Source organism: Eriocheir sinensis, chromosome 51 (assembly GCF_024679095.1).
Source record: "Eriocheir sinensis breed Jianghai 21 chromosome 51, ASM2467909v1, whole genome shotgun sequence".
Lineage (NCBI taxonomy): Eukaryota > Metazoa > Arthropoda > Malacostraca > Decapoda > Varunidae > Eriocheir > Eriocheir sinensis.
In genome coordinates this window covers 3,878,037-3,904,755 of record NC_066559.1, presented here as the reverse complement: position 1 = coordinate 3,904,755, position 26,719 = coordinate 3,878,037, and the positions used below count along the sequence as shown (strand labels likewise).

The 26,719-nt window shown below is 41.5% G+C and overlaps 1 protein-coding gene and 2 non-coding genes across 3 annotated transcripts in view; 2 read left to right on the top strand and 1 right to left on the bottom strand.

Moving 5' to 3' along the window:
• Positions 1 to 26,719, top strand: part of LOC126982569 (uncharacterized) — a 78,506-nt gene that overhangs the window by 24,426 nt on the left and 27,361 nt on the right. The gene's annotated exons all lie outside the window — the stretch shown is intronic.
• Trnar-ccu (transfer RNA arginine (anticodon CCU)) lies at positions 14,276 to 14,348 on the top strand. The gene has a single exon. It is a non-coding gene; the product is annotated as a tRNA-Arg (tRNA).
• On the bottom strand, positions 14,719 to 14,791 carry Trnar-ccu (transfer RNA arginine (anticodon CCU)). Its single transcript has one exon. It is a non-coding gene; the product is annotated as a tRNA-Arg (tRNA).

The window sequence follows — 26,719 nt, the reverse complement described above, 5'->3', positions numbered from 1 at the left end:
GAAGGAAGGGAGGGCGAGAAGGAAGGAGAGCAAGATTAATGGAAGAAGGGGAAAAGGAAGAGAGGGAAAGAAGAAAGGAAGGAAGAATGAATGGGAGAGAGAAAGCAAATGGAAGGACGGAAAAAACAAAGGACAGACAGATAGAGAAAGGGATAGGTAAAGAAGGGAGCGAGGGAGACAGATAGTAGAAGAGAAGTAGGGAAAGATGGAGGGAGAGAAATATACTGATGGGAGGAGGGAGATAGAGAAGGAAGGATGGATGAATGAAAAGAGTAAGGGAGGCATATAAACTAAGGAAGGAGTGAAAGGTGGGAGAAAGAGAGAGAAAGAGAAACAGAGGGACTGAAGGAAAGAAAGAAAAAGTGAGATAGAGAAGGACAGTAGGATTTGTGAATGGAGATATATATGGAGTCAGATAACGTAAGGAAAGAGAGAGAGGAGAGAAAGAGATAGAAACGAAAGGAATGAAGGAAAGAGAGGGAGATGAGAGAAAGAAGGCTATATGAATGGAGATAGAAAGATAGCCAGATAACCTAACAAAAGAGGGAGAAAGGAAGAGAGGGAGAGAAATACAGAAACGGAAGTAAGGAAGGAAGGGAGTAAGAAGAGAAGGATGTAACGATTGCTGGAGAAAGAGAGAAAAGGAAGGAAATAACTTAACAAGCGAGGAAGGAAAGGAGGGAGGGAGAGAGAGAAACATAAAGAGAAAATAGAAAGAATACAGGAAGGAGAAAAAAGAAAGGGAGAGAGAGAAGCTGACGATGGAGGAAGGGAGGGAGGGAGGGAAGGAGAAGGAGAAACACAAGATAAGGTAGAAAAGAATGAAAGGAGTAAAGAGAGAAAAGGATGTATGATAAATTGAGAGAAAATGAGTGAGATAACTTAACAAGGAAGGGAGAGAGAGAGAGAAAGAGAGACAGGTATGACAGACGCGCACACAGGTAGTTACATCAGGTAGGTTACTAGTTCACCACAAGTCTCACTCTACCTCTCTCGTAATGCATTGGATGTCTGTATGTATGTATGTCTGTGTGTGTGTGTGTGTGTGTGTCTTACCGATGCACGTAGATAGTATTAGTGTCTGTGCGTCTGTGTCTGAGTGCGTTTGTCTTCAGTGTCTGTGTCTGTCTGTTATATGTGTTACCTGTGTCTGTGTTGGTGTCTGTTCATATGCCCTTGTTTGTGTAAGTTCGTGTGTTTGTGTGTGTTTTTTATTTGTATTATTTATTGTTTTGTTTTGTGTGTAGGTGTTTCATGTCCTGTTTTTTTTTTTTTTTTTTTTTTTTTTTCACCAGTTTGTTTGTTTGTGTGTGTGTGTTTGTGTGTGTGTGTGTGTGTGTGTGTGTGTGTGTGTGTGTGTGTGTGTGTGTGTGTGTTTCTCTCTCTCTGTCTGTCTCTCTCTCTCTCGAGGAAAATTGATCGAATGTTTTAAAATACTTAATGGTTTCACGAATGTAGACAGATCAACATTGTTTATGATCGATGACACTTTGCGCACGAGGAACAATGGCGTAAAACTCAGATGTAGACAAGTAAATTCAGACTGCACCAAATTTTTCTTCACCAACGTTGTAGTAATGCGAGAATGGAATAAGCTTCCACCATCAGTGGTCCAGTGTAACACGATTGACTCCTTCAAAAATAAGCTCGACCGTCACTTCCTTCAACTTAATATCAACTAGAGTAGAAATGCAACGTTTTGGAGTCTTCTGATTAATGTAAAATCACTTAGGTTTAAGGACAGACCACCAAGTCTGGACCATGGGGTCTGTGTGGTCTGATTTTCTATGTAAATCTATGTAAATCTCTCTCTCTCTCTCTCTCTCTCTCTCTCACACACACACACACACACACACACACACACACACACACACACACACACACACACACACACAAATCCAGCAATCTTTTCACATGTAGTTTATCTCCATTCTTGCCAACCACCACCATCATCACCACCACCATTACCACCATCATCACCACCACCATCACCACTCACCAGCACCACTCTCACTACCACCATCACTTAGCATATAAGACCTACCTGACTTGCAACACCTCGGCACCTCCACCACCACCACCACCATCACCTTGACACTGCACCTGATCATTGTATACAGACTTCGTGATGTGGTGGTGGTGGTGGTGGTGGTGGGCGACGTGGTGGTGATGGTGCTAGCAGTAGTGTTGGTGATGGTGGTGGTGGTGACAGTGGTGGAGCAAAGGACGACGAGTGGGTGAGGCAGTGGTGGTGGTGGTGGTGGAACATCTGGTCTTAAGAATACTGGTGGTGATGAAATAGTGGAGGTGGTGTTAGTGCGGTGGTGGTGACAGTGTTGTGGTGGTGGTGGTGAAGGTGTTTAGTGCTGGTGTTATCGTCTTGGCTGTTCTTGTGGTGGTGAGTGTGGTGGTGATGACAGTGGTGGTGGTGGTGGTGGTGATGACAGTGGTGGTGGTGGTGGTGGTGGTGATGACAGTGGTGGTGGTGGTGGTGATGAAAGTGGTTGTGTGTGTGTGTGTGTGTGTGTGTGAGTGTGTTACTGTTGTTGTTATTGTTGATAACGATGATGACTAATTAACTACCTGGATTGATAGGTGAGGAAGAGCCATTTAAAAGCCTCGTACCTTCACCTGAGAAACACCTGCTAATTGATTCGTCCTTATTCAATTATTATTATTTGCCGAGAGAGAGAGAGAGAGAGAGAGAGAGAGAGAGAGAGTCATTGTATTTATTGCGTGCCTCTGAAACATGTTGGAAGATAGCAAAACGACAGTGATTGTGTCAGTCTCTCTCTCTCTCTCTCTCATATATTGGACGAAGAGGAGGAGGTGGAAAATTGAATAAGAGGTGGCGGAAGAGGAGGAGGAGGAAGACAAGGAGGAGGAGGAGGAGGAGGAGGAGACAGATTGGAATACAAATTTAGCCCAACGGATTTGACACTGTGAAAGAGAATATATATTTTTTTTCTTCCTCCTCCATTTTTCCTCCGTCAGCTTGTAGAGAGAGAGAGAGAGAGAGAGAGAGAGAGAGAGAGAGAGAGAGAGAGAGAGAGAGAGAGAGAGAGAGATATGGGGGGGAGGGGAGGGCAGACTGCAGTGGTAAAAGAAGGAGAGGGAGGGAGGGAGGGAGGTAACTGCAGTGGATGAAGGAGATAACCGCTGTGGAAGAGGAGGAAGAAGAAGAAGGGAAAAGTAAAAGAAAAGAAGAGGTGGAAACAAGGAAAATAGGAGAAGTTGAAGGAAAAGAAGATAAAGAAGAGGAGGAAGATGAGATACAAGAAGAAAATAAGAAGAAATGAGAAGAAAACGGAGGGAGGGTGGGAAAGAAGACAGAGAAGGAGGGAATGAAGAAGGGCGGAAGGAGAAGACAGCAGAAGGGAGGGACTGTAGATCTTGGAGGAGAAAAAATAAAAAGGGAGCGGAGAAGAGAGGGAAGAATGGAGGAGAGAAGAGAAAGATTGTGCAGCGGAGGAAAGGGAAGAACAGGACAGTGTGAGGAGGAAAGTGGAATGAAGATTAAGAACTGAAATTATCAAAGAGTGGAGGGAAAGAGGAGTGGAGGAAAGAGTTGTAAATGGAGGGAAGGGAGGGAGGGAGAGGAAAAGAGAGGGAAGTGAAGTCGTTGATGGGAAGAAGGAACACACACACACACACACACACACACACACACACACACACACACACACACACACACACACACACACACACACGTCTATTTATGTGAGTCATTATCTAAACCTTGGTCTGTTAGAGGGGAAAATCGCCTCAACAAAACATAGACTCACATAAAGACAAAATACCAGACCATACGTGACATACAAGTTAGTAGTGTATGTTTAGTCTGTTAGGGGAAGCGATGATTACCCTCTCCAGACACACAACACCAGACCATTCATAAGGCTATCACTGTCTGTTAGGTCTGTTAAGAAGAAGGAAGACTAGCCGTAATAGACCATTCGTTGAAAGTGATAGAGATTGAATGATGAAGAAACAAGAAAATAAGATGGAATTTGGAAGTGATGAAAAGCGATCGAGGTTGAAATTGAAAAAGAAGCAATAGAAGAAAAAAGGTTGATCAAGGAAGTGACTGAAAGAGATGAAGATTTAAAGTTGAAGAAGCGATAGCAAGGAAGGAAAGGAGATGGATTTAAAAGTAGTTGGAAAGCGAGGTAGACTGAAACCTGAAGAAAGAATAAATAAAAATGAACTTAGATCTTTTAATGCCATAGTCACTGAAAGATGAAGCAGCAGCAAGAGAAGAGGCGGATTTTGCAAGCGGTTGAAAGTTGAATGAAACAAAGATACAAGAGAGTTGAAGAATATTGAGTCGCCCTTTTAGTTTACATGAAACAAAAAGGGAATATACTTTTTATCTTAGGCAAACAGATTAATAGCAAACATTTCAAATCGGGATGGTTGTAATGGAGGCAAGTGTTGTTGTTGTTGTTGTTGTTGGCTGTAGTGGAGGAGGAGGAGGAGTCTAGGCTGTACAGAAAATGGATGAGGATGATGATGAGGAGGATGGGGAGGAGGAGGAGGAGGTAAAACGTTGGATGTAATGATAGTAGAAGTGGAAGAGAAGAAAAAGAACACAGGTGAGGTATTATGATTGTATTGCTGATTGTGGAGGAGGAGGAGGAGGAGGAGGAGAAGGAGGAGGAGGAGGAGGAGGAGGAGGAGGAGGAGGAGGAGGAGGAGGAGAGAAGGAGGAAGAAGAGGAGGATAACTAGTGAATCTTTTGTTGTTTGTGAGAGTAATGTGTGTGTGTGTGTGTGTGTGTGTGTGTGTGTGTAAGAGAGAGAGAGAGAGAGAGAGAGAGAGAGAGAGAGAGAGAGAGAGAGAGAGACAGAGAGAGAGAGAGAGAACACCAAATTGTTTCTCTTTTAACTTGATGGATTCTGGGAAATATCTTTTTGCCTAGTTCTCTCTCTCTCTCTCTCTCTCTCTCTCTCTTTATCGCTTCTCTCTCTCCACTTTTACACACACACACACACACACAGGTGACCTCGCGTGCAGGTGTGGAGGTCATGTGGGTAGGTGGGAGGGAGGGAATGGAAGAGGAGAGAAGGGGGGAGGGAGAGGGAAGGGAAGGAAGGGAGGAAGGGAAGGCAGGGAGGGAGGGAGGGAAGGGTTACTTTTGAGACCCTCTTACCTTCCCTTGACCACCTGCCACACGTAACATGTAGTAGTAGTAGTAGTAGTAGTAGTAGTAGTAGTAGTAGTAGTAGTAGTAGTAGTAGTAGTGGTGGTAGTAGTAGTAGTAGTTGTAGCCGTAGTAGTACCTTGGACGTAGCTATTAATACTTATGTAACCTCTTTGGTGAAGGAATGCAACACACACACACACACACACTCACACACACTCTCTCTCTCTCTTTTACTGCTGTCTGTAAACTACTCTTCCACGTGTGTGTGAGGCATGAAAGGTGAATTACAACGTGTGTGTGTGTGTGTGTGTGTGTGTGTGTGTGTGTGTGTGTGTGGTATAATTCTAATGTGTGTGCGTACTCTGCGACATTCTTGACCCACTAAAGTCGTGTTAAAGGACAGACTATGAAGAGGAAAGGCAGAAGGAAGGAAGGAAAATGAGACGGAAGGGAAGGAGAGAAGATACGAAAAAAAAGGGAAAGAATAACATGTGAAAGAGAGCGAAGTAAGGAACGAACTCAGAGTATAGGGAAAGATTAACAAACTTCCCAAACGAGATAATTAAAGAAAATGGAGATAAAAGTGCACGTTAATATCTTGCAATATATCAGGGTAATGTTCTCTTATATTAGTGAGTATAAAATATGTTCTGTATAGCGAAGTTTGAGTGCACTGAAAGCATGGGCATAATGATAGTCGTTAGGAATCCTTAAAATTATTAGTGTACAAAGTAATAGCCTTCATTATCAGTTACTAATCGTCCACTACAGAATTAGACCTTTTCCCAGCGTTATCGTTTTGCTGTTCTGATTTTAGGAACCCATTGAAAAGTCACAAGTAAAAGGCTCACAGAAAAATTGTTACTTATTTTTCCCGTTACTTTTTTTTTCCTAACCAAAATTGTGACTTTCTCTGTGGCCTTTTTTCCTGAGACTTTATTACCGGCCACCGATTTTAGCATAGGCCTACTCTACCTTGTTCTCTGTCTGTTCTGACTTCCACAATTCCTAGCTTGCCACTGTTACTTTCATCGCCCACCTCTTATATTTTCTATGCATGCTTTGTCCCGCCCAAGTTCGCTCTGTATTCTTAATCGTTATTCGAAGCTTTTCAGTCTTTGCTCCTTCACCACGATGTTCGCTTCCAATCTCTCCATGTTATACCTAGCACTTTTTTTCCCTGTTTATTTCTCCTCTTCGCTAAGTGTATTGGTATGAAGGAAGAGGGAAAAAAAAGGAAAGTATGAGGGAGATGTAGAGTAAGGAATAAATGGAGATTATATGAAGGGATGGATGAGAGAGGGAGAGAAGAAGTGGAAATTGATAAAGGAATATAAAATGGAAATGAGAAATTGAGAGGTATAGGAAGGGTGGGTGAGTCACGTAGAGTGTATAGGTGCTAATCTTAGTAGGGAGAGCAAGTAAAGAATGGAGTATATGAATGGGTGGGTGGTAGAGGGAGAGAAAAGAGGAAAGAGGAAAAGAAAATACGAGATGGAAATGAGAACTGAAAAAGTAGGAAATGGGGGTGAGAGTCAGGTAGCGTGTGTTGGTGCTAATGAATGTAGAGAGAGGAATGGAGAATAAACGTAGGGGTGGGTGAGAAAGGGAGAGAAAACGAGGGAAGAAGGAAAGGACAGCATGAGAGGTAGGACTGAGAAATAAGAGAAAGGAAAGGTGGGTGAGTAAGGTAACGTGTATTGGAGCTATAATCAAAGCATAAGACATTGATTCTTTGAGTACTGATACATATATAGTAAAGGTGTGAACTGTTTTAAGAAGGCAGGTGTACAGTGTGTCGGTATGTCTGATCGGAAGGGCTGTCGCAGTGCCCCGTGCATACCTTGTCCAGGTGGGTTCAGGCAGGCTAATTGCTGTATTCCCTTGTAAGGAGGAAAGGAGAAAGAAGTAAAGAAAAGGAAAATAAAAGAATAGAAAAGCGGAAAGAAATCGGCGAAGGGGAGCAGAGAAGTTCAAAAAATGAGTGAGAAAGGAGGAAAATAGAGATGGGAAGAAATTCGCGGAGGAGGAGGAGATGCTGAAGAGGAAGAGGATAAAGATTAGGGCGCAGAGAAAGAGGAAACTGGCTTCTTGTTGTGTCCTTTAGTGCTGTGGAGGATTAAGAGGAGGAGGAAGAGGAGAGGAAAGATGTAGAAAAAAAAGAGGGAAAGTGGGAGGCGATAGAGCCGGAGAAAGATGATTAGAGAGAAGTAGAAAAGGACAAAAGGACAGAATGAAAGTAAGAGAAATATGTAAAAGAAATGACTGATGAAAAAAATGGAGATTAAAGAAATGGAAGGAGGAGGAAGAGGAGGACGAAAGAGAAGAAGTAAAGGAAAAGAAAAAGAGAATATAAAGGCGCAAAAAAATGGGTAAAAGAAATGACTGAAAAAAATAGAGGAAATGGGAGGAGGAAGAAGAGGAGGAGGAGGAGCGTAAGTGACAGCTAATTAAACCGTCTCACCTGTTAATAGCCGTAGGTAAAGGTTAATTGCCCCCTCTATCAGGTGAGCTGGAATGGGAGGGGCGGAGTGGGCCTTCTCTTGATTATGGGGACGGAGAAACGGAGAGAGGGAGGAAGGGAGAGAATGGGAAGATGGGGAAGAGCATAGGAAGGAGAGCTAAAAGGTGAGGAGGAAAGGAAGGATTTATGGAGAGGAAAATTGGGAGGGATGGAGTTTTAATAAAGACTAGTGATGTAATGAGAGGGAGGCAGGAAGGAGGGAGGGAGGGAAGGAGGGATGGAGGAAGATGATGAAAGATAAGGAAAGCTTGAGATGAGAAGGGAAGAAAGGACATATGGAGAGGAAAAGTAAGAGGAAGGGAGAGTAATTAATAAAGAATAGAGATGGAAGAGAATAGGAGGAGGAAGCAAAGGAGTAAAAAAAGAAAAAAAATTGAATTGAGAGAAGATAGAAGAAAATTACAGGTAAAGATGTAAGACTGAAGAGAAGAAAAGGTGCAAAGGAGGAAGAAAGTAAAGGAGAGAAGTTATAGGAGGAGGAAAAAAGGAAAGTTATGGGGATGAAATGATTTAATCTGAATATGTAACTTTGCCGTTGGAGTAAAAAAAAAAGATCATTTGAATGGAGAGAAGATAGAAGATTCAAGATAGAGATGTAAGAATGAAGAGAAGGTGCAAAGGAGGAAGAAAGTAAAGGAGAGAAGTTAGAGGAGGAGGAAAAAAGGAAAGTTATGGGGATGAAATGATTTAATCTGAATATGTAACGAGGCGAGGAGTGCCAGACGGGGTTGTGAAGTCAATTACAAATGCTGTGAGGGCGCCGGGCACCGCTTTTGTCGTTTCAGGGATGGAAAGCCGAAGAGCCTCTGGAACGCGACAGAGCATCAAAAGAAAAAAAATCCTCGACAGCTTTCGGCGCAGAATTCGCTTCCCTTTTGCTTTCTCATTTCCTTTATTTTCTTTATCAACTTTTCCTTCCGTTTTGTCGTTTCTTTCTCTATTTTCTTATCCACTTTCCTTCTTTCTATATACCTTTCTTCCTTGCTCTCCATCTATCTTATATATATTTTTTTTATTTTCATTCTTTTTCTCTCTCTCTCCAATCTACTCGTCTGTTTTTAATTCATATTTATATTTTGTCTTAATCGTCATAACTTTTCTTTCATCTTTTTAAATTCCTCGTTTCTTTTCTTCCTTCCTCTATTTGTTATTACCATCGTCATTCATTTACACACGCATTATTATCGTTATTTTTATTATTATTATTATTATTATTATTATTATTATTATTATTATTATTATTTTACTATTAATACCATCATTACTACTGCATTTATTGTTCTTACTATCCTCCTCCTCCTCCTCCTCTTCATCATCATCATCATCAATTAATTTCGCTTTCGTCATCATACCACCACCCTCACCACCACCACCACTACCCCCCCCCCACCCACCCACCCATGCTTATTGGCGTATTGGAGACCGCGAGGCTTGATCGTGATAAGGCACATCCATCCAGTGTGTGTGTGTGTGTGTGTGTGTGTGTGTGTGTTTATTTTGCATGCTCGTTTTCTTTTCTGAACCGTTTTCTTCACCCTTTATTATTATTAACACCATAACAATAACAGAAAGATTTAGAATGTTAATTAGACTGTGATTTTCTCGTCTATCTATGTCTCCGTAACTACTTATCTATCTATCTATCTCTTCTTTCGTTATTTTTCTTCTTGTTACATTTATATTTCAAGGTATTCATGACGGCCATAATAATACAAACTTTGCCAAACATACTGCATTATTTATTTTTTTATTTATTTATTTTCATTTCCTGTCATTCTTATTTGATTTATTTTGTCAGGTAATGCTTACAGTTGGTTATATAAAGTCTACGTGTATATGTATGTATGGACACGAAAGAGAGAGAGAGAGAGAGAGAGAGAGAGAGAGAGAGAGAGAGAGAGAGAGAGAGAGAGAGAGAGAGAGAGAGAGAGAGAGAGAGAGCATGACTACGATTAAATTTCCACCCACTGGTTTCATTCTGACTCATTATAGCGACAAGAGATTAATTATGCGATACAATGACCCTCCTAATGCGATAATGACTCGTGTGTTTGTTGTTGTTTTCTACGATGAGAGAGAGAGAGAGAGAGAGAGAGAGAGGTTACGAAGGCTTTGAGTTGTTGCATCGTGCAGGTCACGCGAACGGATGACCTTTCCTCTGACCTCTCTCTCTCTATCAGCACATTGTCCTCTATCTTGTGTAAAGTGAGTTCAACTTTATTTATATCTTTAAAGAGAGAGAGTGACAGGAGACGACGCTTGAAGATTTATTATTATTGTTATTGTTATTATTAGTAGTAGCAGTAGTATTTTTATTATTGTTGTTCTTATTATTATTTTTGTTTTTTGTTGTTGTTGTAAATGATCATATAGTGGTGGTGTTCATGTTTTTTTATTATTATCATTATTGTTATTATCATTATTAATTTATTGTTGTTATCGTTCTTCTTCCCCTTCAGTCTTTTACTTAACACTTTCTTCTTCTTTTTCTTCCTCTTTCCTTTCCTTTTTCTTTCCTTTTCTTCTTTTTCTTTTTCTTCTTCTTTATAATCACTGTCATTAATAGTAGCTGCAATAGTAGTGGTAGTCGTAGTAGTAGTAGTAGTAGTAGTAGTAGTAGTAGTAGTAGTAGTAGAGAGAGAGAGAGAGAGAGAGAGAGAGAGAGAGAATGATATATGACGTAAAGAGAAAGGTGTGCGTCGTGATTACCTTGGCGGAGTGCACATACCTGTTGCTCCTCGATGATGTTTATGTATTTATTCATTTATTCGGATACACTTTCATTCATACATATATTTAAATGGCGATCATGCGGACAGGTAGACATGCATTTGGTTTGTTGATATATTTATGAAACCTCTATTGAATATTTCTTTCCCTGTTGGCTTTCATTAGCGTAGAAAAGGGCTAACTTAAAAATCTACCATGTACCAAATAAATGTATGTATACCTCGAAAAAATAGATGAAAGTTAAATGTTCAAATGGTAATGTTAAAATGCTCACCATCCATCCTTTATATAAGTGATAGTTAAATGTTAAAAATGTTAAAATGTTAATGCTAAAATGTTCCCCACCCATCCTTTTAATACGTGATAAAAAATGCTGAAATGTTAATGCTAAAATGCTCCCCAACCATCCTTTCCCTGTTTGGCTGCTGGGTTCTTGCAGTCGCTTATTTGCGCACCGAGTCATTTCATCGACTTGTTTGTTTACATTTTCTCAGCAACAGCACCACTAAAAGCTTCTTGCGATTGCCCTAAATGGACGACTAGACTACCGAGTGATTAACTGTTGGCTGAATGACTGTTAACTTGCTGACTGACTGATTAACCGACTGACTTAATGGCTGGCTGGCTGAGGGACTGATTGACTGAATAAATGAATTACTGACCAGCTAACTAACCAATAAGAGAACTGACTTACTGACTGAATATGTAACCGAATAACTAACTGACTGGACAACTGACGGACTGATAGTTTGACTGACGTATTGACTTACAAATTGACTTCGAGATAGCATGGTAAACCTATATTTCCTCCTCCTCCTCCTCCTCCTCCTCCTCCTCCTCCTCCCTGTAAAACAATATGAGTATGGAGGAAGGAAGAGGATCCAAAGGAAACAGGAAATTATAGTTGGGGGAGAGAGAGAGAGAGAGAGAGAGAGAGAGAGAGAGAGAGAGAGAGAGAGAGAGAGAGAGAGAGAGAGAGAGAGAGAGAGAGAGAGAGTGTGCGTGGGTTGGTGAAGGGAGAGGTGACTGGATGCCTACCTAAGACCTTGACACCTGGGCGGGAGAGGCACACCTGTCACCTGTTACTTCTTGCCTGTCACTTCCCGTCGCCTCACCTGTCTGTCTGTCTGTCTGTGTGCGTCCGTCTTTCTGTCTGTTTGTTTAGTCTGCCTTGTTTGAGTTGGGTGAAGTGGCTTTGGTGGTGGTAATAGTAGTAGTAGACGTAGTAGTAGTAGTAGTAGTAGTAGTAGTAGTAGGGGTGGTGGTAGTAAACAAATTCTTGGAGTGTCTGGGAAGGAGGAATTCAGGTCATAGAAGGCAACATGCTGGAAATTCTCTCTCTCTCTCTCTCTCTCTCTCTGTACCAATTTGTTTCTCTTCCTCTCCCCCCTCCTCCTCCTCTTCCTCCTCCTCCTCCACCTCCTCGCTTGACTGAGATGGATGGGAGTGGGGAGGAGGGAGAGGGAGGAAAGAGGAGAAGGGAGGAAAGGGGAGGAAAGTCTGCAGCGGTTATTGAGGGACGTGAGAGAGAGAGAGAGAGAGAGAGAGAGAGAGAGAGAGAGAGAGAGAGAGAGAGAGAGAGAGAGAGAGAGAGAGAGAGAGAGAGAGAGAGAGAGAGACGCCACTTCGTTACTTTCCAATATGCCACAACCATCTCGTTCACTTTATTAACTGAGCTCATTAATTCTCCATCAACAATAACTCACTTTATTTACTTAACTTTACGTTCAATGATTTACTTTTACCAACTCTGCTCTTTATTTAATATGGTACACTTTACTTTTGATAATTTTGCCCTTTTTTCCAATAATATAGACCTTCTTATAACTCTACTCTCCTCGTTTCTATATGACACAAGGCACAAGCATTTTTAAACATATCAGCGCCTAAGTTCACCCTGTTTGAAAAGCCTCTCGTAGTAGTTGCTGGGATTTCCTTGCACTGTTTTTTTTTTTTTTTTTTTTTTTTTACAGCAAAGGAGACAGCTCAAGGGCACAAAAAAGTAAACATTAATAAAAAAAAAAGCCCGCTACTCAACTACTACTCGCGTGTGATGCTAGCTATAGTTTTACACGGCTTCTGCATCTTGAACGGAAACAAAAACACCCATGAAAACCCAATTAGTCTTTCTCGTGGCCTTAGGAAAGTCAAAATGGGCCTCCGATACGTTTAAGAATGTGGGTGACAGTTTTCTCTTAATGTTTTTGCTATTTGTTTTAATATGATACACTTTCATTTTGTATTATTTATCTTTTTAGTATTATAGATTTTCTTCGTGCTAACTTTGCTCTCTATCTTTATATGATACTTACTTCTTATCAGTATCAAATTTTCTTATTAGATTTGTTTTCATCCAATGTAAGACACCTTTTTCTCCCACTAACTTAGCTCTTTTAATTTTATACACTTTCCTCTATTAATATGACACACTCTTCTTACTAAAATTATGCTATCTTCCAGTCAGTACAGCTTCTTCCGTTTAAATTTTTCTGCCTTTAAGTATAACACATCTTGCCTGTTACTCACTCTGCTGTCTTTTAATATGATACGACTTCCTTTTACTAACTTCTCCCAACCTTCCTGTATAAGCGCACCTTCCCCCTTTTAACTTTTTCTACCTTCCAATATGACGCACCTTACCTGTTACTTACTTTGCTGTTCCTCCTTTTGTTGTTCGCTTGTTTTCCGTCACTTATCACCCGACTTTACGCTTCTCCATTTTATTGCCTTGCGTTCTTTACATACATAACCTTAACTTCTTTACATTTCTTCACACTATTTCAATATATATTATCTTACTCTGCAGATTACCACACCTTTTTTCCTCCTTTTACTTCACTATGTCATTCTTTTCATATAACCTAACCTTACACTATTTCAGTCTAACCTAATTTAAACTTTTTTACACTTCTCCAGTATGTCTTAACTTCTTCACACTATAACATTTCTTTTTTCCAATTTTTCACTGTAATCATTTGTTTTTCGTCTCTTATAACCTAATCATACACTTCCCCTTTATTTGTCTTTATTTCTTTATATTTTATCACACCTTTTCTTCCCTTACTTCGCTTGTTTTCATTAAGTTTGAATTTAAGTTCATTTATAAGTTAACGTATATTCCTTCTCTTCTAATAGTACATCTCACGCCCAGGCTTAATACCTCTGCAAGTACTCAACATTCGCTTTTTACTTAAGAGTGTTTATTCAGTCTCTCTCTCTCTCTCTCTCTCTCTCTCGCCAGATAACATTCATTCTGTCTCGTTGTTATCGGATTTCATTTATCTCTCGTGGTATATTTAGAACAATATTTCACATTTTTTCCGGTCTTTTTTTACTTTTTTTTGTTATTATTATTATTTTTTTTTTTAATTTACAGCAGAGGAGTCAGTTCAAGGGCATAAAAAAAGGTAACAAATGTTTAAAAAAAAAGCCCGATACTCGCTGCTCCTAAAAAGAGTTGGAGGAGTGGCCGAAAGATAGGTCAATTTCGGGAGGAGAGGTGTCCTGATACCCTCCCCCTGAAAGAGTTCAAGTCGTAGGCCGGAGGAAATACAGATGAAGGAAGATTGTTTCAGAGTTTACCAGCGTGAGGGATGAAAGAGTGAAGATACAGAGAGAGAGAGAGAGAGAGAGAGAGAGAGAGAGAGAGAGAGAGAGAGAGAGAGAGAGAGAGAGAGAGAGAGAGAGAGAGAGAGAGAGAGAGAGAGAGAGAGACACACACACACACACACACACACACACACACACACACACAATTCTTTCACCTGTTGCCGTAAAGAAGGCCACTTTTCAGCTCTCCGCGTGTTCCTTCGTCCTCCCCAGCACTGTTACAAGCATCACCATCTTAGTTATCCAAAGTCACTTTCTTCTCATCCGCCCCTGTGGCCTAATGGATAAGGCATTGGCCTCCTAAGCCAGGGATTGGGGGTTCGAGTCCCCCCAGGGGTTCAGGTGATCAATATTATGCATGTGCAGGTATAAATTAGTTTTTTTTGTGTGTGTGTGCGCTCAAGGAAAATGTTTACTTTAGTTTAATGACACACACACACACACACACACAGAAAACACACGCACAAACGAAGTAACTAAACTAACCAAATAAACAACTCAGTAATAAGTAATCGATAACAGACACAGAGCGAGCGAGCAAGAGAGAGAGACACACACACACACACACGATTCTTGCACCTGTTGCCGTAAGGAAGGCCACTTTTCAGCTCCCCGCGTGTTTCTTCGCCCTCCCCAGCACTGCCACACACAACACACGTACAGACGAGTGTGCTGAGCCTCGTGTTGCGAAAGTAAAAATATCCACCTGAACCCCTGGGGGGACTCGAACCCCCAATCCCTGGCTTAGGAGGCCAATGCCTTATCCATTAGGCCACAGGGGCGGATGAGAAGAAAGAGACAATTGATAACTAAGATGGTAATGTTTGTAACAGCAGCAGCAGCAGTAGTAGAAGTAGTTAGTAGTAATAGTGGTAATAGTAATAGTAGTAGAAGACTCATCCATGTAATTCACCAGCGCACGCAAGTAATATACGGTAGAAGAGAGAGAGAGAGAGAGAGCGTGCAGGTGGTGTGTGGATGTATTACTTCCGTCCAGCCAATAATTGCCTGCCCACCTGCCTGACCACCTGAGAAGAGCAGGATTTCCATACCAGATGCTCCTCCTCCACCACTACCTCCTCCTCCTCCTCCTCTTCCTGCACACATACGTTTTATCCACACTGATTCACACTCCGTCAAGTTAAACAGATAAACCCAAACAGGGGAATGGAAACGTGATATGAAACTAAACACTGAAGACAGACGTGAATGAGTGAAAATAGGAAATATGTCAATAATAATAATAACAATAGTAATAATAATGTGTATGATAAACTAACTTACCTTTCTCTGTCCTTTCAGGTACGTGACAAGATTGAGAAACGTGTGCGAAGCGAAGCGTGAGATTTAATATTTGTTGGTCATGTTCCGCCATCTCCTTGCTTACTTGCTTCCCCTCCTGCCCTGTGTCCCTTCATTCCTTTTTTTCTTCCTTCCTAATATTTTTTCCGGCCTTCCTTTCTTCTTTCCTTAATTTATTCTCTTCTTTCCTTTGCTTCTTTTCTTCCTCTATCCCTGTGTCTCTCCATTCCTTTTTTTCTTCCTTCCTAATATTTTTTCCGGCCTTCCTTTCTTCTTTCCTTAATTTATTCTCTTCTTTCCTTTGCTTCTTTTCTTCCTCTATTTCCTTCCTTCTTTGGGGTCTTGTCATATCGTGCCTAGAGCTGAGATGAACAACCACAGTGACAGAGTGGCAGCCCAGAAATTGTACAAGTCAGGGCAGACAGAGGACCATGTAGAGAGACGAAATAAGAGCAGTATGGCGTGCACTAACATCAGAGGGAGGTGGAGAACGTTGGAAAGGAAAGGGAAGGAAGGCATTTATTGTGCAGTGAACTGTAGTGATGGACGGAGATGATGATGATGAGGTTGTCACTCCTTCCTTCCTTCGTTTCCTCTTTCCGTCTTTTTACATTTCTTCCTTCTTTCCTTCATTCATTCCTCAAGTAGTAGTAGTAGTAGTAGTAGCAGTTGTGGTGGTAGTAGTAGTAGTAGTAGAAATGGAAGTAATAGTATCAATAATAAATATGATCACTTTTGTCAGGCCGTGAAAGTGAATAATACATTGGGCGTCTTACACACACACACACGCACACACACACACACACACACACACACACACACACACACAGAGCGAGGACCCACCCGACTGTTAATGTTTCTCTCTCTCTCTTTCTCTCTCCTGTTTAGGCCAAGGTCGTTTGTGTCGACAATACATGATTTAGTTTGGATGGCACTTTCTCTCTCTCTCTCTCTCTCTCTCTCTCTCTCATGAATATCTTGCTATGTATACATATTCCAGTATTCTTTGTATTATGTATTGAGCGTGTGTATGTCTGGCTACAATGAGGAGAGTATGTGTGCGAATGTGTATAAATATATGTATATGATTATGTATGTATGTATGCGGCTGTCACATTGCTTGGGGTTGGTGTTTATATAATGGAAGTTGTGCAGGAAAGTTTGTTTGTGCCAGTCGGTCAATATCAATCAGTCACCCAATCAGTCAGGCAGTCAATCAGTCGAGTCAGTCAGTCAGTCATTCAGGTAGTTAATCAGTCAGTCAGTTAGTCAGTCAATTAGTCTCAGTCAATCAGTTAACCAGTCAGTCAGTCAGTCAGTCAGTCAGCTACATGCATTTCTTACCTGTCTGCCTTCAATACGTTCAGGTTTTCTGGGGTAGCCTGCGCGCACGTAAGAGGATGATGACTAAGGTATATGTCTTTTTTTTTCTTTTTCTTTTTTTCTTACAACAAAGGAGACAGCTCAAGGGCACAAAATAAGGAAACAATGATAAAAAAAAAAGCCCGCTACTCGCTGGTAACAAAAAGAATCCAAAGAGGTGGCCGAAAGAGGGGTCGATTTAGGGAGGAGAGGTGTCCTGATACCCGATAAGTCTTGGAAGGTTGCCATTGAGATCAGTAACATAAGGCTTTTAGGTATGCAGTAATAGAACTATACATAAAAGGTATCAGATCTTATGTCAATACAGATTGCGATCACAAAGGCACGGGGAGGCATAGAATCTGTTGGAATTTCTTCAGATCAATGTTTATGGAAATCGCTTCACTCGAAATCATAAATAACTCCGCATGCCAAAACTTCAATACTATCGATATGTTAGAAAGTATAAAAGTCTTGGATATCTTTAGAGTTTAGATCATCGAGACGTGGGGTTAACTTTGATCAACTTTCCTCTGTTATAGAATTTACGTCCATTGGAGTATTAAAGTATAAGGTCTGGAATAACTTTAGGCCACTTATACGAGACTTGGAATTCACTTCTGTTCATAACAAAGCATCTGACACTCAAAGTTGTGTATCTAGTGCTATGCTTTGAACCCTTTCACCTATCAGAATATAAAATTGCACACACACACACACACACACACACACACACACACACACACGTTTTTAAAGCCCTTATTCTCAGACGTTTTCGGTTCTCACAACAATATTTCCCTAGGCCACAAAGGCGATTAGTTGGGTTCTCATAAGGGTTTTTCACATCCATAGCGTAGAAGCCTTGCCAAACTATCACTATGCTCATAAAACTAACTATGGAAAAGCCACAACCTATAGGAAAGGAAGGAACGAAGGAAAACAGGAAGAGAAGAAGGAAAAAAACGAGGAAAGTAGGAGGGAAGGAAGAAAGGAAAGAAGGAAGAGAAGGAACGAAGAAAAATAGGAGGAAGACCTAATTGTGTCCTCCGTATATACTGTGTCACTCTACAAACATGACAGACCATATTTTTTTTCGTCTTCTCTGAACCGGCAACTTGTCCGCTGTAGCATGAAGGCCACTGATTGTAATTGAGTATTGTGTTGCCAGTCACGCGTAGAGGTGGATGTTGGCCGCGTTGCGTCATAATAGTAAGCAATGTAAAGAGGATATGCCGGGGGATGAGGAGGAGAAGGGATGAAAGGAATAAGCGAATGAAGGTAAATATGAAGAAAGGAAGGAAGAAGGGAGAGAAGGAAGGAAGAACGGAAAGAATGAATGAATGATTGAATGGATGAAGGAAGAGAAGGAAGGAAGAAGGGAGAGAAGGAAGGAAGAACGGAAAGAATGAATGAATGATTGAATGGATGGAGGAAGAGAAGGAAGGAAGAACGGAAAGAATGAATGAATGATTGAGTGGATGAAGGAAGAGAAGGAAGGAAGGACAATAAGGGGGAGAGAAGGAAGGAAGGAAGGAAGGAAGGGAAGTAGGAGGAAAGGAAAGAAGAAAAAAAGAAAGGAAGGAAGAAAAGAAGGAAAGGAAAGAGAAAAGAAAAGCAGGAGGGACGGAACAAAGGAAGGAAGGAAGATGGAGGGAGGGAAGGAAGGAAAGAAAAAAGTTATGCATGGAAGGAGAAAAGAAATAAAAAGGAACAAAATAGGAAATGAAAGAACGCACAAATAAACGAGTAGATTAACAAAGGCCTTAAACGAACAAATACGTAAATACATAATGAACGATAAACTGATAAACAACTGAACTTCAAACTCCCTGGAATATGAATTTGGTGTCTCTTCTCCTATATCCTCACCAGACACTATCAGCAAAACAAAAAAGCAATGATAATAATAATAATAATAATAATAACAACAACAACAATATTCCTACACACTTCCTTCCCTTCTATTTTCCTTCCTTCCTTCCTTCTTCCTTTCTTCCTTCCCTCCTACCTTTCTTCCTTCCTCTTTGCTTCCTTCCACTCCTTCTTTCCTTCCTTTCTCTCTTCCTAGCTACCATCATTCGCTTATTCATTTCATACATAACAGTAATAATAATAATAATAATAATAATAATAATAATAATAATAATGACAATTATGATAATAATAACTAGGCTCACGCACCTGAAGTTATTGCATTTCCTGAGTTACGTTAATTGCTTTATATCGTTCCTGTGTCACGTGCCGGCAAAGGCTTTTGAGCGAACTATTAAAGAGTGACCACCTGTCTTGTTGTTGTTGTTGCTGCTGCTGTTGTTGTTGACAGGCTGACAACCCTTATTGCTTTACTGAGAGAGAGAGAGAGAGAGAGAGAGAGAGAGAGAGAGAGAGAGAGAGAGAGAGAGAGAGACATTAATGGAAACTGACGATGTTGGAAATATTCATAACACACACACACACACACACACACACACACACACACACACACACACTAATTATTCATTATTGATGCTGTGTAAGTCCTCCTCTCTTCCTCCTCCACCTCCTCTTCCACCTCTTCCTCCCTGCTGTCTTCTTTATGCAATGCGACCCGAGAGAGAAGTCATATGCTTGAAATGCGAGCAAAATTCTCTCTCTCTCTCTCTCTCTCTCTCTGCAGTGTGTTATTTCATGCCTCATTGTTGTTGTTGTTGTTGTTGTTGTTGTTGTTGTTGTTGTTGTTGTTGTTGTTGTTGTTGTTTGAAGAAAAGAAAAAAAATAATACATTGATAATTGTTTGTAGTTTGCTCCCATTTATTATTATTATTATTATTATTATTATTATTATTATTATTATTATTATTATTATCGTTATCTGCTTCGTTATTTTACAATGGTTCTTCGCTTATCACCTCCTCCTCCTCCTCCTCCTCCGCTTATCACCTACTCCTCCCCTTCCTCCTTGTCTTCCTCCTCCTCCTTCTCCTCTTCCCCTTTACCATTGTTACATCCCAACCCTCCCTACCATAAACTTCTCAGCCTCCCCTCCCCCTCCCTCCTCTTCCCTCTTTATACCCTTCCTTCTCCCTCTCTTTCTAATATTTTTCCTCCCCTCAACTCCATCTCTCTCCTTTCCTTCCTCTCTCCAGCCCTTCCTTCTTCACTCCCTCCCTCTCCTTCCACCGTCTTCCCTCCCTTCCTGCACTCTTCTCCGCTCTCCTCCTCTCCCTGTCTTTCGCCACCCCTCCTCCTCCACCGTCCTTCCTTCCCTTCCCTCACTTCCTGCACTCTCTCCTTCCCTCCCCCCCCCCCTCCCCCCGATCAATAGAGGGAGGAAACACCCTCGTCTCATCTTCCTTTTCTTTTCGCCTTAATGTTGCTGCAGTGTTAAGTGTTGCACGGCCCGTCATCATCATCATCATCATCACCGTTACCATTACCATTATTATTATTATTATTATCATTCGTACTTCTAAAACTACTAATATTGCTCCTACTCTTTCTTCTACTGCTACTATCACTACTATTACTACTACTACTACTACTATTACACACACACACACACACACACACACACACACGGTTCAAGTACATTTTTTACTCGATTCCAAGTACGATTGCATTACGGTATCACGAATCCAAGTACAATTACTCAGTTTTATAGTTGAACTCGAATTCAAGTACTTGGTCTTCAGTATTGTACTCCAATCCAAGTACAAGTTACTGATGTTACTGATTTAGTCTTGGGATTTTTTATGTTTTTCTGCAAAATGCCAACCCATCATTGCCCTGAGTCATGTCACATGACCTCGGTGTCACCTCATCCCAGGGCCCAGGCACTAGTCTCCCCAAGGCCTTAGCTTACGACACACCTTTGTCCCTTACTGACCCCCCCCCCTCCACCCAGGCAGGTCGCCAAACACCTCACCAGCCACACGTTTGGATTTTTGTTGTACTTGAATGTACTTGTAGAATTGTCGAGTACTTGGAGTTCGAGTCTTAGCACAAGCACTGATGAGCTTTTAAGTTCGATTACAAGTACAATATATTGTGTACTTAAATGAGTACAAGTACATGTACTTGGACCCAAGCCTATACACACTCACACAAAAAAAGCACACACACACACACACACACACACACACACACACACACACACACACACACACACACAGTTGTGTCTTGCAAAGTTAATGTCCATAATTTGTTCCGTAATTTTTTTTTCACTTGTTTTCGTCCCTTTCTCCTTACCCCCCCCCCCCCCCCACACACACACACACACCAAACCCCACCCCACACACACACCTTTACTTCCTCCCGTTTGCCTCTTGTTGCTTTCCTACCCCTTCCCTCCCTTCCTTTCTCCCTCCAATCAAACCTTCTCTCTCCTCCTTTTTCTTCATTGTCTTTTCGTACTTTCCCTGCCTAGATGCTTCCTTTGTCCCTTCACTCATAACTCCTTCCCTCCCTTCATTTTCTCTCTCCATTCATACTTCCTTCCTTCCCTTTCTTTTTCCTTCTCTCACCCTTCATCTTTACTTACTTTCTCCCTTTTGCCTCTTACTTTCCTTAACTAAATATCTTCTCTTACTCCCTTTTTTTCGTTCCTCCCTTCATACCTTCTTTCTCCCCTTCCTTTATTTCTCCCTCCCTTCATATATGCTCCTCATTTCCTTTTTCCTATTGGCCTCTTCATATTTGCCTTACATAGATATCCTCCCTTCGTCCCTTCCTCTAGACCTCCGACCCTTCTCTTCCTCTGTCCCTCCCTCCATGCCTCTCTTCCTCTCTACCTTCATACCTTCCCTCCCTTTCTTCCTTTATAAATCCTTCTCTTTCTTTCTTCCTTCCTCCCTCCCTTCACAGGTATATCCCTCCCTCCCATTCTCATATTCAACTAACTCAGTCCTATACATTTTTTTTTTCTTCCTATAAGGGTATAAGTGGAAACAGGTGAACAGTGCGCCATACATATACAGGCTTGTGGGCGGTGGAGGTGCTGCGTGTTGTGTGAGGCTTATTTTTTTTCTTTTTTTTTAGCTCGAGGGAAAAAAAACGACAAAATAACGCAAAGTATGGGCAGGGTAAAATGTGTGTGTGTGTGTTTACCTTTTCATTGTTTATGCTAATTTACCTCACCTTTCCCTCCTTCGTTAGTTACTCCATCTCTCGCTTGTGTCTTACCTTTCCTTTCCTCTTCTTCCGTCCCTTCCTCCTCCTCCTCCTCTTCCTCTTCGTTAGTTATTCCATCTCTCTCTTGTGCCTTGTTTTCCTCTCCTCTATTCTCTCATTTGTTAGTTCTTCCATCTTTCTTCTCGTTCTTTCCCTTTATTCTCTCCTTCTGTAGTTATTCCATCCCTTTTGCCTCTTACCTTTCGTCTTCTTTATACTTTCGTTGGTTATTCCCTCTCCTTCATGTCCCATCCTCCCTCTCCTCCGTTTTATTTATTTCCATCTTCTTCTCGTCTCGTCTCTCATCTCCTCTTTTTCGTTTTAGTTATCCCATCTTTAACGTCTTTATTTTCCTTTTTTTTTTCTTCGTTAGTTATTCTTTCTCTCACGTTTATCCTTTTCTGTCCTCTCCACTCTCTTTCGTAAGTTATTTTATCTCGGGTATTTCCTTTTCTCTTTCTCCTTTCTTTCGTTACTTACTTCTATTCTTCTATTCCCTTCTTCGTTAGATATTCACGTTTATCCTTTTCTGTTCTCTCTACTCTCTTTCGTAAGTTATTTTATCTCAGGTATTTCCTTTTCTCTTTCTCCTTTCTTTCGTTACTTACTTCTATTCTTCTATTCCCTTCTTCGTTAGATATTCACGTTTATCCGTTTCTGTTCTCTCTACTCTTTTTCGTTATTTATTTTATCTCACGTATTTATTTTTTCTCTTTCTCCTTTCTTTCGTTACTTAATCTTCCTCTCTCTCGTCTGTTTTTCTTTCCTATCTTCTGTTTCCCTTCTTCGTTAGATATTACTCCTCATTCTTTTATTTATTTTCCTCCTCTATCACTCTTCCTCCTTCTCGTCTGTTCTCTTTCCTCTCCTCTCCACTCCCTCTCATTAGTTAGTTATTCCACCTCCCTTACTTCTTTCTTTTCCTTTCCATTCTCCTCCTCTTCGTTACTTATTCTGTCTCTCCTATTTATTATCTTTCTATTCTTTAACTTTCTTTACTCCGCTACCTAACCTTTTCTTCCTTCCCCTTTCTCTTCTTTTACCTCTCGCATATTCTTTCTGTCTCCTTTGTTTCTCGTTTTTGGCTGATTTCTCTTTTTTTTTCTCTTCTCTCTCTTTCTCTTCATCTTTACCTTCCTTTCTCTTCTTTTACTTTTCCCATATTTTTCTTCTCTTTTATTCTCCTCCTCCTTCAGAGAGAGAGAGAGAGAGAGAGAGAGAGAGAGAGAGAGAGAGAGAGAGAGAGAGAGAGAGAGATGATAGTAACACGGAGGAGAAGGAACGGAAGGGAAATAAAGGAGAAAAGGAGGGAAAGAAGAAATAAAGGAAAAGTTAGGGAGAGAAAGGGAGAGGAAGGGGAAGAGGAGGAAGAAGAAGAGGAAGAGGGAGGGAGGAGGAGAGTTAAGAAGGAAATAGACAGGGAGGGAGGGAAGTCTGTCTGTAAAGGAGGAAATATTTGGAGAGAGAGAGAGAGAGAGAGAGAGAGAGAGAGAGAGAGAGAGAGAGAGAGAGAGAGAGAGAGAGAGAGAGAGAGAGAGAGAGAGAGAGAGAGAGAGAGAGAGAGAGAGAGAGAGAGAGAGAATAAAAGAGGATAGTGAGAATAAGAAGCTTGTTTAAAAGAAGAAGAAGAAGAATAAAGAAAAGAATAAGAAATAAGGTGAAGGAGAAGGAGGAAAGTGTATAAAGAAAAGGAGAGAGCGAAAAAGACAAAGAAATGGAAAGAAGAAAAGAAAGAGAAGAAATATGATAATGAAAAGATTAATGTTACGATGAAAAAAAAAAAGAGGCAATGTTGAGGAAGAAGAAAAAAAGAGACAGAGAGGCTGTAAGCGAGAGAGAAGGAAGCAAGAACGGGGAGGAAAATGAGAATGGAGGAAGACGCAAGATAAATGAAGAAAGGAAAATGAGGAGGAAGAAGAAGGATAAGAGTATTAAGTGGGAGGCGAGACAAATGCTGGTGTGCAAGGAGGAGGAGGAAGAGGAAGAGGAGGAGGAGGAATGGGAATGAGGGGGAAGGAATAAAAGAAGAGCATGAATATAAACGGAAGGAAGACGAGGAGGAGGAAGAGGAAGGGAGAAAGAAGAACAAGTAATGGAGAAGGAGGAGACAGAGGAGGGAGTAGAAGGAGAGAAATAATCTGAATGGAAGGGAAAATTAGGAGGAGGAGGACGAGGAGGAAGAGAGAAAGAACAAGAACGTGAGTAGGGAAAGGAGGAGGAGGAGGAAGAAACAGAAGAAGAGGAAGAATAAGAGGATTTAGGAAGAAGAGAGAAGGAAGAACGAGGTCGCAAAGGAGGAGGATGAGGAGGAAGAAGACAAAGAAGAACGAACGAAAACAAGAAGAAGAGGAAAAAGGAGGAGGAGGAGAATGAGGAGGAGAAAAAGAAGAACAACAAGAACGATAACAAGTAAAGGAGGAGAAGGAGGGAATAGAAGAAGAGGAAGAATAAGAACGAAAACAAGAATAATGAGAAGGAGGAGGAAAACGAGGAGGAGGAGGAGGAAGAAGAAGAGCAAGACAGTGAATATTTAAAGGAAGAGGAGGGAACAGAAGAGCAAGAATAAGGGGAAGAAGGAGGATAACGACGAGGAGGAGAAGGAAGAAGAAAGGAGAACAAGAACGTGAAGAAGCTAAGAAGAAGGAAGAGGAAGAAAAAGTAGAAGAAAACGAAGAAAACAAAACCGGAACGTGAACAAGATAATCAGAAGGAAGAGGAGGAGGAAGAAAAGTAGCAAGAGGTGGAGGAGGAAGTGGACTATGTGGGTCAGTGGAGGTAAACAATGTGTGGAGCAGTAGAGTCACAGAGGAAGGGAGGAGGTTAAGGAGGAGGAAGACGAGTGAGGAAAGGAGAGAGGAAGAGGGAGGGGAAGGGGGCGATAGCAGACACCCCTCCACTAACCCAACCCACCTTCTAATGCAGTGGTTGGGGAGGTGGGGGAGGGGATGGGTGGGGGAGGAGAGGGTGGAGGGGGGTGAAGGCAATCGATGCAGCACCACAGAGGAATGGAGGTGGTGGAGGGGGAGGGGAGGGGAAGGGGGGAGGGGTGATTGCCGCTTGCCTGCTGTTCTGTCTCTGCTGCCGGAGGGGGAGGAAGAGAGGACGGAAGAGAGGAAGGAGGCAGGAAGGAAGGAGGGAGGGACTCTATATTTAGCCTTCGTTGGACCTCATCTCGATTATGCAGTGCAGTGCTGGTCCCCGTACTGTATAATGGACATCAACATTTTGTAACATTAGTAGATGAAGACAAAAAAAATATGCATGGGTCGAGAAACGTGTCATATGAGAATAGACATCAACGTTCAAATTAGTATTCTCTGGAGAGGCGAAGGGTGCGAGATCTTATTCAAGCTTATAAAAGGATGAAGGGATTTAGTAAGTAAGATTCAGTAAGATTTTGGTGATAAGAAAGTCCGGAAAGACGCATAGTAACGAGTTTAAGTTATATAAATTCAGATTCGACAAGGGCATAGGCAAGAACTGGTTTACTGAAAGAGTGGTGGATGAGTGGAACAGGCTTGGCAGTCATGTGGTGAGTGCCAATACGATATCTACCCTCAAGAAAAGGTTAGATAAATTCATGGACAGTGAGAATAGGTGGTAATGGGCAAGGTTAGATTTACAGGCGCTGCATTGTGTATGTCAACTAACCTCCTGCAGACTTCTTATGTTCTTATATTCTTAACAAAGGGATGAGAAAGGAGAGGAAGATTAGGGGCAGGGATTGAAAGGAAGAGAAGGGGAAAATTGAAAAGAAAGAGCAAGGGAGAGGGTTAGGGAAGAGACGAGGAGGAAAGGAGAATCGAGGAAGTAAAAGAGGAAGGAAAGAGTAGGTATAGAATGAGGAAGAAAAGGTGGAGAGAGAAAAAGGAAGGCAGAAGAGTAGGAGACAATAATGGGAAGAAAAATATGCAAGTGAAGAGGAAAAGTAGAGAGAAGAGGAAGAAAGGGATTATGAGGTCAAGAAGGTAATTCATACATGGGAGAGGAGGAGGAGGAAAAAGAAGAAGAAGAAGAAGACAGGAGAGGCAGGAAGAGAGAGGGATAAGGAGATAATGCGTGGAGGTCATGTGCAGGAGGAAGATCAAGGAAGGGAAAGGAAAGGAAGGCAAAGGAGGGTAGGAATAGACTTGAGGAGGAGGAGGAGGAGGAGAATGGTGAGGATGTGAAGAAGGGAAAAAGGGAAAGGAGAAGGAATCGAAAGGAAAGTTATGGGGGAAGGGAAATGATAGTAAGGTTAGAGAAGGGATGGTTTGGAAGGCATTGAAGGGAAATAGGACGATGGAAAGGGAAGGGAGAGGACGTGAAGGTAAGGGAAGGAGACGGGGGAGATACTTGAAGATGGGGAGGAGGGAAGTAGAGAGATAGGGAAGGAAAGGAAAGGGTTACGAATGGGAAGGAAGGAGAGGATGCGAAGGGGAGGAGGATGAGGGAAGAATGAAGAAGAGAGAAGCAAGTTTGGGTTTAAAAAAAAAGATGGGTGGAATTTAGAAAGTGTACGTAGAAGATAGGAAGAAAGAGGACAGTCGAGAGAAAAGGAAAAAAAGATTAGAGAAGGAAAGAAGGAAGGAAGTAGACAAAGAGAGAAAGGGAATGAAGGAAGTGAAGAGAGAGAGAGAGAGAGAGAGAGAGAGAGAGAGAGAGAGAGAGAGAGAGAGAGAGAGAGAGAGAGAGAGAGAGAGAGAGAGAGAGAGAGAGAGAGAGAGAGAGAGAGAGAGAGAGAGAGAGAGAGAGAGAGAGAGAGAGAGAGAGAGAGAGAGAGAGAGAGAGAGAGAGAGAGAGAGAGAGAGCAGGAAGGGGTCGATAAGTGAATGAATAAATGAAAATGTTTGGTCATACTTTTTTCACTAACTTCTTTCAGTCACGTTTCAGGAGTGTAAGTATGTATGTTTGTATGT